Source organism: Siphateles boraxobius, unplaced genomic scaffold (assembly GCF_051911475.1).
Source record: "Siphateles boraxobius isolate OS27281-9 unplaced genomic scaffold, OSU_SipBor_1 11, whole genome shotgun sequence".
In the NCBI taxonomy this organism is placed as follows: Eukaryota; Metazoa; Chordata; class Actinopteri; order Cypriniformes; family Leuciscidae; genus Siphateles; species Siphateles boraxobius.
This window is the reverse complement of record NW_027508711.1, coordinates 10,709,964-10,722,233: the sequence shown is the minus strand read 5'-3', so window position 1 is coordinate 10,722,233 and position 12,270 is coordinate 10,709,964. Positions and strand designations below refer to the sequence as shown.

General features: G+C 36.9%; 1 protein-coding gene across 4 annotated transcripts in view; it reads left to right on the top strand.

The window, feature by feature from the left end:
• Positions 1-12,270, top strand: part of dacha (dachshund a) — a 159,931-nt gene that overhangs the window by 75,184 nt on the left and 72,477 nt on the right. The gene's annotated exons all lie outside the window — the stretch shown is intronic.

Below are 12,270 nucleotides of genomic sequence, written 5' to 3'. Positions count from 1 at the left end.
CCGTTTCAGAGGTATCGTTTGATCGCTTTTAGACCAAAATCCCAAACCACTGGACCTCACCTGCGTGTTTGTTTGCGTATTTTATATTTACGACTAAACCGCATGTTAACGCCGTGTTCTCCGTCGTTCTTCTCCTTGCCTTTTAGCTTCAGTTCTCTAAATTGCTGATGGTAGTGGCAATTTAGCTCTCACAATGGGCAGCGCGCGTATCGACCCGCGCAGCGCGGAGTAGCCGGAGCAGTCCGTTAGCCGGCCCCGCTGATTGATTTTAGATGACTCTGTTGTTATTTCCGAGGTGGGGAGGGGGAAGGAGCTCTTTAAAATGTGCGTCCACATTTCTCTCAATCCCTCTGCTCATCTTGCCGTCCCCAACACCAACAAACGTCTGACTTTGCAGGATGCGATGCGATTTGTAGAGCGACGGGAGTTAATAGGGACACTTATATTATGGTGCCTCATCCATGAAACCTGAGCACAATTTTTGTGTGTGTATCAGTCATAAAATCATTCTTATGTAACCTGAAAAATCATAAAACAAGGTGTGTTTTTTGTGGATTACATATTCAAAAAGTCGCTTAGTCGAACCAAGGGTGCATTTATTTGATCAAGAATACAGTAAAAACAGTAATATTGTAAAATATCATTACAATTCAAAATAACTGTTTAATTGTGTAATTTGTTGTGTAAACAGTGTCATTTATTCCCGTGATCAAAGCTGAATATTCAGCATCATTACATGATCTTTCAGAAATCATTCTAATATGTTGATTTTCTGCCCAAGAAACAATTTTTTTTTTTTTAAATATTATCAATGTTGAAAACTGTTGTGCTGCTCAATATTTTTGTAGAAACCATGCATTTTTTTTTCAGGTTTCCTTGATGAATATAAAGTTTAAAACAAACATAATTTAGATGAAATGGTAATCTTTGGTAACATTACGGTAATAATATTTTGATAATTTTGATGCATCCTTGCTGAATAAAAGTATTCATTTCTTTTCCTTTTAATCGTTTTAATGGTAGACTATTACAGTTTCCATAAAACTGTTTTCTACATTGATAATAATAAGAAATGTGTCTTGAGCAGCAAATTAGCGTATAAGAATGATTTCTGATCATGTGACACTGAAGACTGGAGTAATGATGAACATTTTAAATGTTAAATGAAATAAAGTTTTTATTTCAAACCCAAATCCCTCAATGTCTTCCTGATATAGTTCCGTGCATGACAACATATTGTGAAACTTGAGTAGCTGAACTTACACTGATTATTTAAAGCAAACCATCACTCCTTTCCACTTGCATTTCTTCATTTACTCGTGCAAATTCCAATACGGATAGAAAACACAGTAAAAGTGAGTAAACAATTCCTATAAATCATCGAAACCTTTTATGTAGAAGTTTATTAAGATGTAACGGCCCTCCATTGAAATGAAGTAATGTAACTGCTGAAAATATGAACTTGTTAAATGGGCCACAGTTATCAAAGACGACTACATTTGTGATCTTTCACAGCAAATTACTGGATTTGCAACTTTTTAATGAGGTAAAAATGAATGTAATTAGCATTGGTTGTAATATTAATCTAGTGTGGATTCTAATTACAGTTGTCCCTATTATAGTTAGTAATTATACAAGTGTGTATTTATAATGAATTAATTATATCATAAAATTAAATGAATTGTTTGCTATAAATTTGTTAATATATACTGTATATATACAGTAATATGTGATATAAATGATAATAAGATGTTAATAAAATGATAGCAAAAAATAGCTATCATATTCCTATTTCGTTATGAGATGTCTATATCTATTAGTACCTTTTTTTCCCCCAAACCTACGCAATAAACTATTTTGAATGTGTGACCATACATCAGTACATCACATTAGTTTTTAGTAATACATTTGAGGCATCGTAACTATCGTCACTTTCTGGCGTGTGCCTAACACATCAGCAGATTCTGATCAGACTTGCCATTTAATTATTAGCAGCAATTTGTGCAGTTATTTCCTGCTAACGCCATAATTAGGCAGAAGAAAGTGGCGGCTGGGCTGATATAGCGCTCGGCGGAGGATATCAATGCTCACCCTCATCCTCAGAGAGAGAAAAACAGCCAGAGAAAGATGTCTCTGGAGAAATGAAGCGTTTTTCTGTTCTCTCGAAGCCCTCCGCTGTGATGAAGTGTCTGAATGCGTGAGGGGGGGGGGGGGGGGGGGAGGGGGGGGTGCTAGTAAACCAGGTGTTGATGTGGGGGTTTGTTTTTGCATTTGGTTTCCTGGATTGCTGTTGACAGAAACATTATAAGCCTGTGGCAACGAGTGCTGATATAACATAACTCATATGTACAAGACATTAGAATAACTTGCGTTGTTGGTGCTTCAGACATGAATGATGCCTTAAACCGTGCAGCTTATTGAGAAGAGGTATATATATTACTTTTCTAAGTGATCAAACTAGTGATTTTCACCTGGCAGATGATAAAAATAGATTTACATTGTAGGAGGGACCCAAGCAATATCTGGAATATCAGAATATCAGATTAAGAGACTTATTCCAGGTTTAGCATGAGTTTAGCCCAGTTAATTAAGTTGATTTCCACAAAAAAAAATTTTTTTAACTCAGCCCATGTTATTTTTTTTTGTTTTTAAAGGAAAGAATTAGGTTACGGTGAAGCACAAATTTTTTGATGATTTAAAGACAGAAATGTGCTGGTTATAATGTATAAAGGCACTTACATTTATTCTACTTTTGAGAATACATTTTAGCTGTGAAGTTGTTACTTTTACAGTGATTAAACTTGAATTGAAGTTGAAATAAAATAGAATATAAATTTACTCAGAAAAGGTTAGTAAAACATAGTTAACATCTTGTGGCTATTTGATTGAAATAGTGAGTTTTTGAACAGATTGGTCCCATTTATCTCAATTGTAATTGCATCACTGAAACCATTTTGTTTTTAAAGAGAGACAAGCTGAAAATTTATATTTTTTGGCTAGCAACAATTGCTGTCGCTTGAGGTTAACTTGTATTGAATTGAAATATTCCTTTTAAAGTTTGTCTCTTTTCATTTGGACCAATACGACAGACTCTAGCAACGCCCTGGTAACCACTTACTGAGGTTAGCACCCTAGCATTGTAGTGATAGGATTTTTTTCCAAGAAAACCTATAAAAAAACAAAATCTACAACACTTTAGAATAAGCTCTTTTTCATTAACATTAGTTAATCTATTAGCTAACATGAACTAAAAATGAGCCATATATCTTTTACAGCATTTATTAATCTTTGTTCATGTTGGTTAATAAAAATACAAAGTATAATCCAAAAGTATTGATTAGAGTTCCTTCATTGTTACTTGTGTTGAATTTGTTGTGTCCATGAATGTGAATGTGTTGTGTACATCTGTTTAGCTTGAATGTAACTCTACACCATTGTCACATTTAGTATACGCAGTTCTATGAATATGCAAATGATCCCCGCCTCCACTCACTCGACTTAGAGATCCACTGGTTGACGTGATTGATTAAAAGGTAGTGTGTCCCGTCAGAAACACCAGCGATTTCAAACCGCAATTTTGCGACTGTCTTTGATTCACTGCAGTTTTAAGGAGAAAATACTCAGCAATTGTGCTGACTTATGAATTTACACATGATTTGTCTTAATTTATATTAAAACATTATTAACATAGACATATAAACAACATTTAAAGCTTGATTTTTCACCACAGGGGGACTTTATCAAATTAAACCTTATTGTAAAGTGGTACTCGAAAAAAATCTAGTAATTCTTATATAGTTGACCGTACGCAGGGGTAGTTTGACTTTCACCGACTTCCCAACCCACCGCCTGTTTTTGGGTTCGAGTCTGGGCCCACCGCTGGTAACGGATAACTGATGGGCGGCACTGATACGAAATGTCACTGAAAGGACACTCTCTCTCAAACTCACACATTCCCACACACACGTCCCTGGCCTTCGATCTCATATATACACACTTGTAGAAAGCGTCTCTTACACAAACCTACAGACCGACACACACACACACACACACACACACACACACACACACACACACACACACACACACACACACACACACACACACACACACACACACACACACACACACACACACACACACACACACACACACACACACACACACACACACACTCCGTCTCTCTCTTTCTCTGTGGGTGAAAACAATTGCAGGCCTAGCTGGTGACTTTGATGAATGACATGTCCCTTTGGGGAGCAGTTTCTCCATCTGTTTATCCCCCCTTCTGTTGCCACCCCCCCCCCCTAAACTCACTCACACACACATGTGCAGAAACACACACGGCACTCAGTGCAGGAGTATTTAAAACTGCCGCTCCGTCATGCACCTGTAAGCACTCTCGCACACAGAAGACATCTTCTTTTTCGAGCACCTAGAGTCTCATTGTCGTACGTTGTTATGTGGTTGGCTAATCAAGGAGTTTCTTGACGGAGAGTAGTCGATTGGTCGGACTAAAGGTCAGTCTGAATGTGCATTCTGCAACCCATTTTAATTTCGTCAGTGAAAAGTATGTGAAAAGGTATTAAAAGAAAAAGAAATAAGACAACTTGATTTTTATCAATCAATTTGAAGCTTTAATTAAGATGCGTTTTAGTCGATCGGATCACAAGTGGTCGACGCTAAATGCAGGTGTAAACGGGTCTAAAACGGTTTGAGCTTGTCCCCTTTCTGCCACTTCCAGAGGGAGTCGAAAACGTATTCGACTGGATTGCTTTTGCAGTGTGTGGTAATGTGGTTGAATGTGTTCGAACAGCCGCCAAGACCGTCTTCTCTCCGCCCACTGACGTAAACCTCATGGGAAGCGGCGCACTAGCCGACAAAGTTTAAATCCCGTCTGGCCAAAGACCTAAGTTTGGTTTGAAGATGAAAAACATACCAAGCTCAATGTTCTCTCACCATTCCTGATTTGTAACACGCACTCACAGCGTTCAGGGGGAACTTGTGGCTGTCAGAGCAGAAACGAAAGCTGCTGCTCTCCGTATGTTTTTCTGTCATCTCCGGGCGTGTTCATATGTAAATTGCGTGAGCTTATTTCATTCATTAGATGGAGAGATCTGTAAAAGCTCATACATGTACCCGCCCATAGACCCTCCCCTCGAAGAAATCCGGACAGAAGTGGACAAAAGAGACGGATTAAAACACCAGGTGTAAACGGGAATGTGTCCCTCGTCTACTTGTGATCCGATCGACCAAAACACATCTTAACACCAGGTGTAAACCGCCAAAAAGTAGTTGGTCGGACTAAAGGTTGATGTGAATTTGCAGTACGCAAACCATTTTACTTCCGTAATGTGGCATGATTCTAAGTTGAAGGTATTAATAGAAAAAATATAGGACAGAACTTGATTTCATCAATCCAGAATTCATTTGAAGGTGAAAACTGACATTTTGGCTACATACCAAAAAGTAGTCGACTGGACGGTAACCGTTCACAACCCATTTTACTGTAATGTGGCATGTTTCGAATTTAAAAGCTATTAAAAGAAAAAGAAAAAAAGACTTTGTTTTTATTCATCAGAAATTCATTTGAAGAATTTTGGTTACGAAAATTGACTGTTTACTGCAAATTCAAGCACTGCCACTCAAATCATTTAAAACAAACAAACGTAATACATTTGTAAGAAACAATCTACATAAAGCAGTCGCGCAGTTTTACTCTGTGACCTCTTTGAGGGATTCTCTTCCCTCGTCTGTTTTAGAGCCGGTCACTTGTGTTGCACTCTGACTGAAGGGGTTAAGTGTGTGTGTGTGTGTGTGTGTAGGAAAGGAGCTAGGATAAATAAAACATGGAGATCTGTTTAGTGACATATGGGCCCGTGCAGCCCGTCTCCTGCATCCTAATGAACGCTAAGCCTTTCAAACTGTGTGAGACGAGAGCTTTGTGCTGCCAGGAATATAGATATCAGCGAGAACCACTGTGCGTTTATGTTTGGTTAAACCTGTGATTCATGTGCACGCTTTCTAAAAGTGTGTAAAGCAACACCCAACTTCATTTTGAACTTTTGTTAGGGTTGTAAAACGTCGTAAGGAGTCATGTGTTAACGCCAACTTGAAGTGGCACAGTCGTGCAGATTTAACATATGGCAGTCAATTGACAAGTCAGCTGAAAAAAAAAAATCCACAGTTGAATACAAATTAAGCTAGTCATTTGCAAAAAAAATTTTTGGTGTCAGAAAAAAACTTGTCGGTCTTAAAGTCATTAGCACGTCTGTGACTTTTTGATATCTGACAAAGGTGACGTCTGTGTAGTCTTGGCAGAACTGTATTAACCCATTTAATCCCACAGGTTAAATTTGTGACCAAAATTTAGTTTAAAGTTTGAAGGGTACAGGAGGAGTTATAGATGTATATTACGCAGAGTTCACTGTAAGTGAAATGCAGACTGTCTTGATTTCATATCACAGCTTGATATGCAGAGAAAACAAAAATCCTGTTAAATTTACCAGAAAGATGCTAGAAATGTAATGTAATACAATGATGTTTCAGGTGTTACGGAAGACATTTTGATAACTGTATATCTTACAGTGCACGACTGTATATGTAATTTTAACGTATTAATATATTTGGTATAACTGAGTCAACTTCTGTTTTTTTTCCAATTCAAATATACTGATAGCAAGCATAATAAAAATATATATTTTTAAATGATATTCAAATGTGATGCGTCACAACCGGGGCTTGCAGTTTTCACTGTAATAAGAAAATAAGTTATTGTCTTCTTGTTTTTCTTTAGCGTTTATCCCGCATAGTAGCAGGGTCCGCTTTTCTGGATCGCTGGTGCCATTTGATGCGATTATCGGCTTGATCGGGGGGCAAACCGGTAAGCTTGAGATCGTTGTGCAGCGTGTCGAGCCACCAGCTTCGGTATATTATTATTATTATTATTATACATTAATATTGCATTAGTGTTGTATTGTTGAATGTAATATAGGTGTTCACTGTGGATTATACGCTAATGCTAATTGGTACTATACGGTATTGTATGGTACTATAATCATACATTTTACAAAATTTTATGGTAAAATAACATTTATTTTCTGCCTATTAAATGATAATTTTTTTCACTGTTTATGGTGAGGTTATTTAGTTAACTAATTACAATTTTGGTTACTATATTTTAAGGTGATGTAGTTACAATGTACTTCAGTAAGTACTGAGTAATATTTATTAACTTCATGTACTTACAGTTACGGTTAGGGATTGGTTTAGGATTAGTTAATTTATGCATAATTTACTGTTATTACTATAGTAAGTACTTGTAACGTGTAACTACGTCACCTTAAAACAGTGTTACATAACATTATAATTGTAAATTTTTAGATTTTTTTCCATGAATTACAAAAAAATGTGCATGTATATAAAGGCCCTGTCCCAAATGGCACCCTAAACACTCACGGTGTTCCTACGAGTCTGCACTTTGGTGACGTAACACCACTTTGACTGTCTGCTCGACAAAAGTGCGCATCGAGGGCGCTTATCGACTGCAAACAGGGCACTCGCGAGCACCCTTCTGAAACCCAAAATGACAAATGGGACACACTATGGTCTCATGGACTTAACGGACACGCGTACGCGGCAGCCATTGTAAGTCCACAAGACCATAAGTGCACATGAAGTGTGCCATTTGGGACAGGGCCATATTAGTATAATAATAAGTAATATTCATTGCGCCACATTCACACTGTTTAGAACAAATTTTTGCATAGTTCTCCTGTAGCACACACACACACACACACACACACACACACACACACACACACACACACACACACACACACACACACACACACACACACACACACACACACACACACACACACACACACACACACACCTCAATCTGCCACCAGGTGCATAGGTGGGTGGCCTTCAATCCCTATTTAATGAAGGCTATGATTTGTTTTTGGATCACACAGTGATATGCCTGTCTTCAAACACACTAGCTGGAGATGTCTCAATTGCTCTTCATTATTGCAGACAGAGCCCGTGTAAAAAACAAAAACACAAAGACATCATAACTACAAGAGCACACACAGGCTCGGGGACAGAGAGAGGCTTCAAGTGTTTATTTCCATTGCTCTTCTTATAAAGAGAAGGCTGGCCTCTCTCCGATGGCTTCCCAGTACTTCCTGCATACTCAGCTGAAGTGAATGGACGGGAAAAGGATGATATGCTTTTATCACATTTTTTTTCTTCTTCTTTAAACAGTTTGTCCTCACTTATCACTACACTGATTACATCCACGTGTAAAGATATTATTATTATATCTGGTATCACTCCAGGAGGTTGGAGAATAAGAGTCAAAATCGGCTAAGAGGTAATTAAATGTAACAAATCATATAAAAATGTATCTTTTATTGGAAAATGTAAAACAAAATTCAAACTTTGATAATTGCCTTAATCTTTTAAACAACTGAGAAGATCACCTGTCAAGTTTATAATATATATTACATCATTATCAGAGAGCCAAATTGGAGGACTACATGTCTAGATTACTCATTTAACAGCTCATCTACTGTCAAAATTATGGAAAAAATATCAGTCAAGAATAGAAAATTATTTTAAATATTCAAATTAGGAATGTCAGAATCAGAATACTAACTCAGCAAAGTTTTTCAGTTGGATTGGTGTTTATTCTCTTTAGCATGCAGTGTGAAGTATTTCACTCAGTTGCTTGATTATTCCGGTTTAATTTTAGCGAGTGAAGAACAATTTTATATTTATATATATATTTATATATGGTATGTATTGCGTACGTTATTGTCTCTGACAGACGGCATGTGGAAGGTCAGGCCGCCATTTTCTCTCTCTTTCGGAAAGTGATGTCAAAACATCCGGTAGTGTTTTCCAGGAAATGCTTGAACTCACTGGATCTCTGCATCTCGTAAATACTGCGGTGTATTGTGCACGTTATTTTTTGATAGATATCGATGTTGTGATATTCAAATGATATGGATTTGCAAACGGATGGATCGTTGGGTAATAATTATTTATTTCTTAGCCGGCAAGTATTCGGTGAAGTGATTGATGCCCATGAGTGTGTCGATGTTTTTAGTTCTAATATTACAACCGACAGCCAGTTTTTGACGGACGTAATGACGTGCGTAAGGGCTGAACTATGTTTGATTTTTGGGTAATTATAAAACGTGCTGGAGACACTCAATGCTTTGTGAGTACTTCATTATCTTTATTTTACAGCATGAAGTTTATTTTGTGGCTTAAATAAATTATACGTTACTCCGAGACTGACATGTTTGACTTGTCAAAAATGTTACATCCTGCTGTCGCAAATTCAATAACTTTTAAAAAATCAAGTTAATTATTTTTACCATGAAAGCTGTGGTTTTGATGCACAAAGTTGTTTTTATTGTTTTTTTTATTTAAACCCATGAAAATTCTGATCCTGTTGAAAATGATAGTGAAAAAATGCTTTTTAGAGCTGTTGTTCCATTATTACCCCATAGCTGATTTTGACTCAAAATTGAGAGTACAGAGATAAAACAAATATTACAACGTATAGGATCAAAAATTGGAGAGGGCAGTAATGTTGCATTTACATTGAGACTATTTAGTTACCTTGACAATTATTTACCATGGTAAACCGCTAAAATAGCAGTTACTACAGTAAATGGTTATACTACAATAAACAACCTTTTAAAAAATGTTGTAGTGTTTATAGTATAACCAAAATAACCACAGATTTTTATGAAAACTAACCATGGGTTTACCTCACCAAAAACTAATGTATTTGCACGAAACCCTTAGTAACCACAATCTTTAACTAAAATTTACTTTTTTATTTTTCTACAGGAATGAGAGTTTAACTGTGGTATTTGTTGAAAAAACTTTAATGGAAATGAACTGGTTTTACTACAGGAACAACACAACTGTTGTATTTATTGTAAAATCATAGTAACAACAAGTAAAACACTCCTTTATGAAAACTATAGTGTAACTAGTATTTGTTGTCGTTGTGGATCCGTCAATGCACTTATTTTAAGTGTAGTATTAGTCGACGCTATGCTCAAAAAAGTGAAATTAAACAAAATGTCAAAGATTTGTACGAAGTTTACATATAAATGACTTTACAGTATTAAGAACTACAGCAACATTTGTGTAAGGGCTGTTAAACGCACCTGCAAACTTGATCCGTCTTTATTGGAGAATTAATTGCTATTGAGACGTCCACCTACAGAACTCAAGCGTTATGATACTCATCTGTCTGTTTGTCAGCCGCTGGCCTCCTTATCACTGCACCGCTCGGCAGCGTTAACTCTATAATTAGCCACTTAATTAGCAAAGGGGATTTGATTGACAGTTTGGAGCCAATGACTCACGTTCAGGACAAACGTCTAAGCGTATGTGTGTTGTTGGGGTGTGCTAGCGCCGCCGGCGACACATTAAGACCCACCTTAAGATCAATCCTACACTCATATCCAAAACCTCTTATGTGAGCACAAGTCAATCTGCGTGTGTCAGAGATTACAAAATTGGGATTAGTTCTGGGGAATGATACACATATGTTAATCCCGAATAAATGATGCCGTCTGTGCGAAGCCTTGGAGTGACAAATTGCAGTCAAATGCCTCAGGATGAAAGATTGTACAAGTAGAAACCTGAAGTTGCCTCCCCTCTTATTAATATTATTATCTTATTAATATTTCAAAGAAATGCTGTTCTTTTGAACTTTCTATTTAAAAATGTTCACAAAATTACAGTTTTTGTTATTTGGTGTGCATTAGAGCTTCTTTAAACAAAAAACATGTACACACACACACACACACACACACACACACACACACACACACATATATATATACATACATACAAATTACTCGTTACCTGAAAAAAGTAATCTGATTACATAATGTGTGTGTGTCTGAGTGTGTATATATGTATATATATGTATATATATATATATATATATATATATATGAAGACTTCAGATGCAAAAGCCTCTGTCCATCTAAGGTTTTTTTTTTTTATATATATTAAAATTTTTATCAGGCTCCTATGTTTACGTTTCTACCTATAAGTACGGACATTTCTGAATAGGCTGAGCCTGGGATTTAGAGAGCTTGAAATGAAAGTATTTGATGAATGTATACTATGTGCGGAGACTGAGAGCATTTACTCAATGTTAGTATCTAATTTTTTTGACAGAGGTGGCTTTTAGAGGCTTTTGCATCAGAGGACTACATACATACTGTACAAATATATATATATATATATATATATATATATATATGTATGTGTGTGTGTATGCGTCAAAGCTTTTTATAATTTTTTACTTTGTGCGCTAATAAAGTGTTAATAAGCAGAGAATCGAGCATCAAGAGGTTGTATGAATAAAATGTCCATGTTAATTACTCATCAGGGCACCTGCAGCTAAATGAGCTTGTGCTTACCAGAAATAGTTACTGTTCTCCGTGTGAAGGGCATCATCAAACACACTCACTCTCTGGACAGCTAATACAGAATTTCAATATAGACACACACACACACACACACACACACACACACACACACACACACACACACACACACACACTCAAACAAAAAAGGGCCAACAAAAAACAAAGAGTCTCAGCATCCCACAGCAAGCTTTATTAATTTTGACAGTGCAGTATGTAAATGGCTATTTTAGTGCTTACGTTGCTAGTTAGCCAGGTATCGGCCACGCTGACACTTCTTCCCCTTGTATAAAAAAAAAGAGAAGAAAAAAAGAGAACGTCAATAGCACATCGATAAAGTCGCGCTAATTTTTACACGCTGTCCTCGACTTTGCCCTCATCTGCACTTTTTTTATTTTTTATTTAACATCAAAGTTCAAGATCTGACTTCGTTAATCTGGTATTAAAATGAATAAAAGGGTGACCTTGTCCAAATTAATAAGTCAGTGGCGAAACACGCTTTCAACGTTCAGAAAGGTTACACAAAGGTTAGCCTTCAAGTGCGGCACCAGCATGCCGAGGGAGACGCGGAGAGACAGATGCTCACCGCTTTCTCTTTCACATAGACTCTCGAACTTGCTTTGTTCGTGAGACATGTAAGCTCATCATTTCTTGCTTTTGTTGTGTAGCTTATAGACAAATGCTTCATAAGTCTAAAGATAAAGTGGTTAAGAAGAGGCTGTCTTGTGTCTTGATTGAGATCAAGAGACTGTTGACAGGCTCTTTGCTCTACTGCCCTTTGGTCACCCTCAGGCCC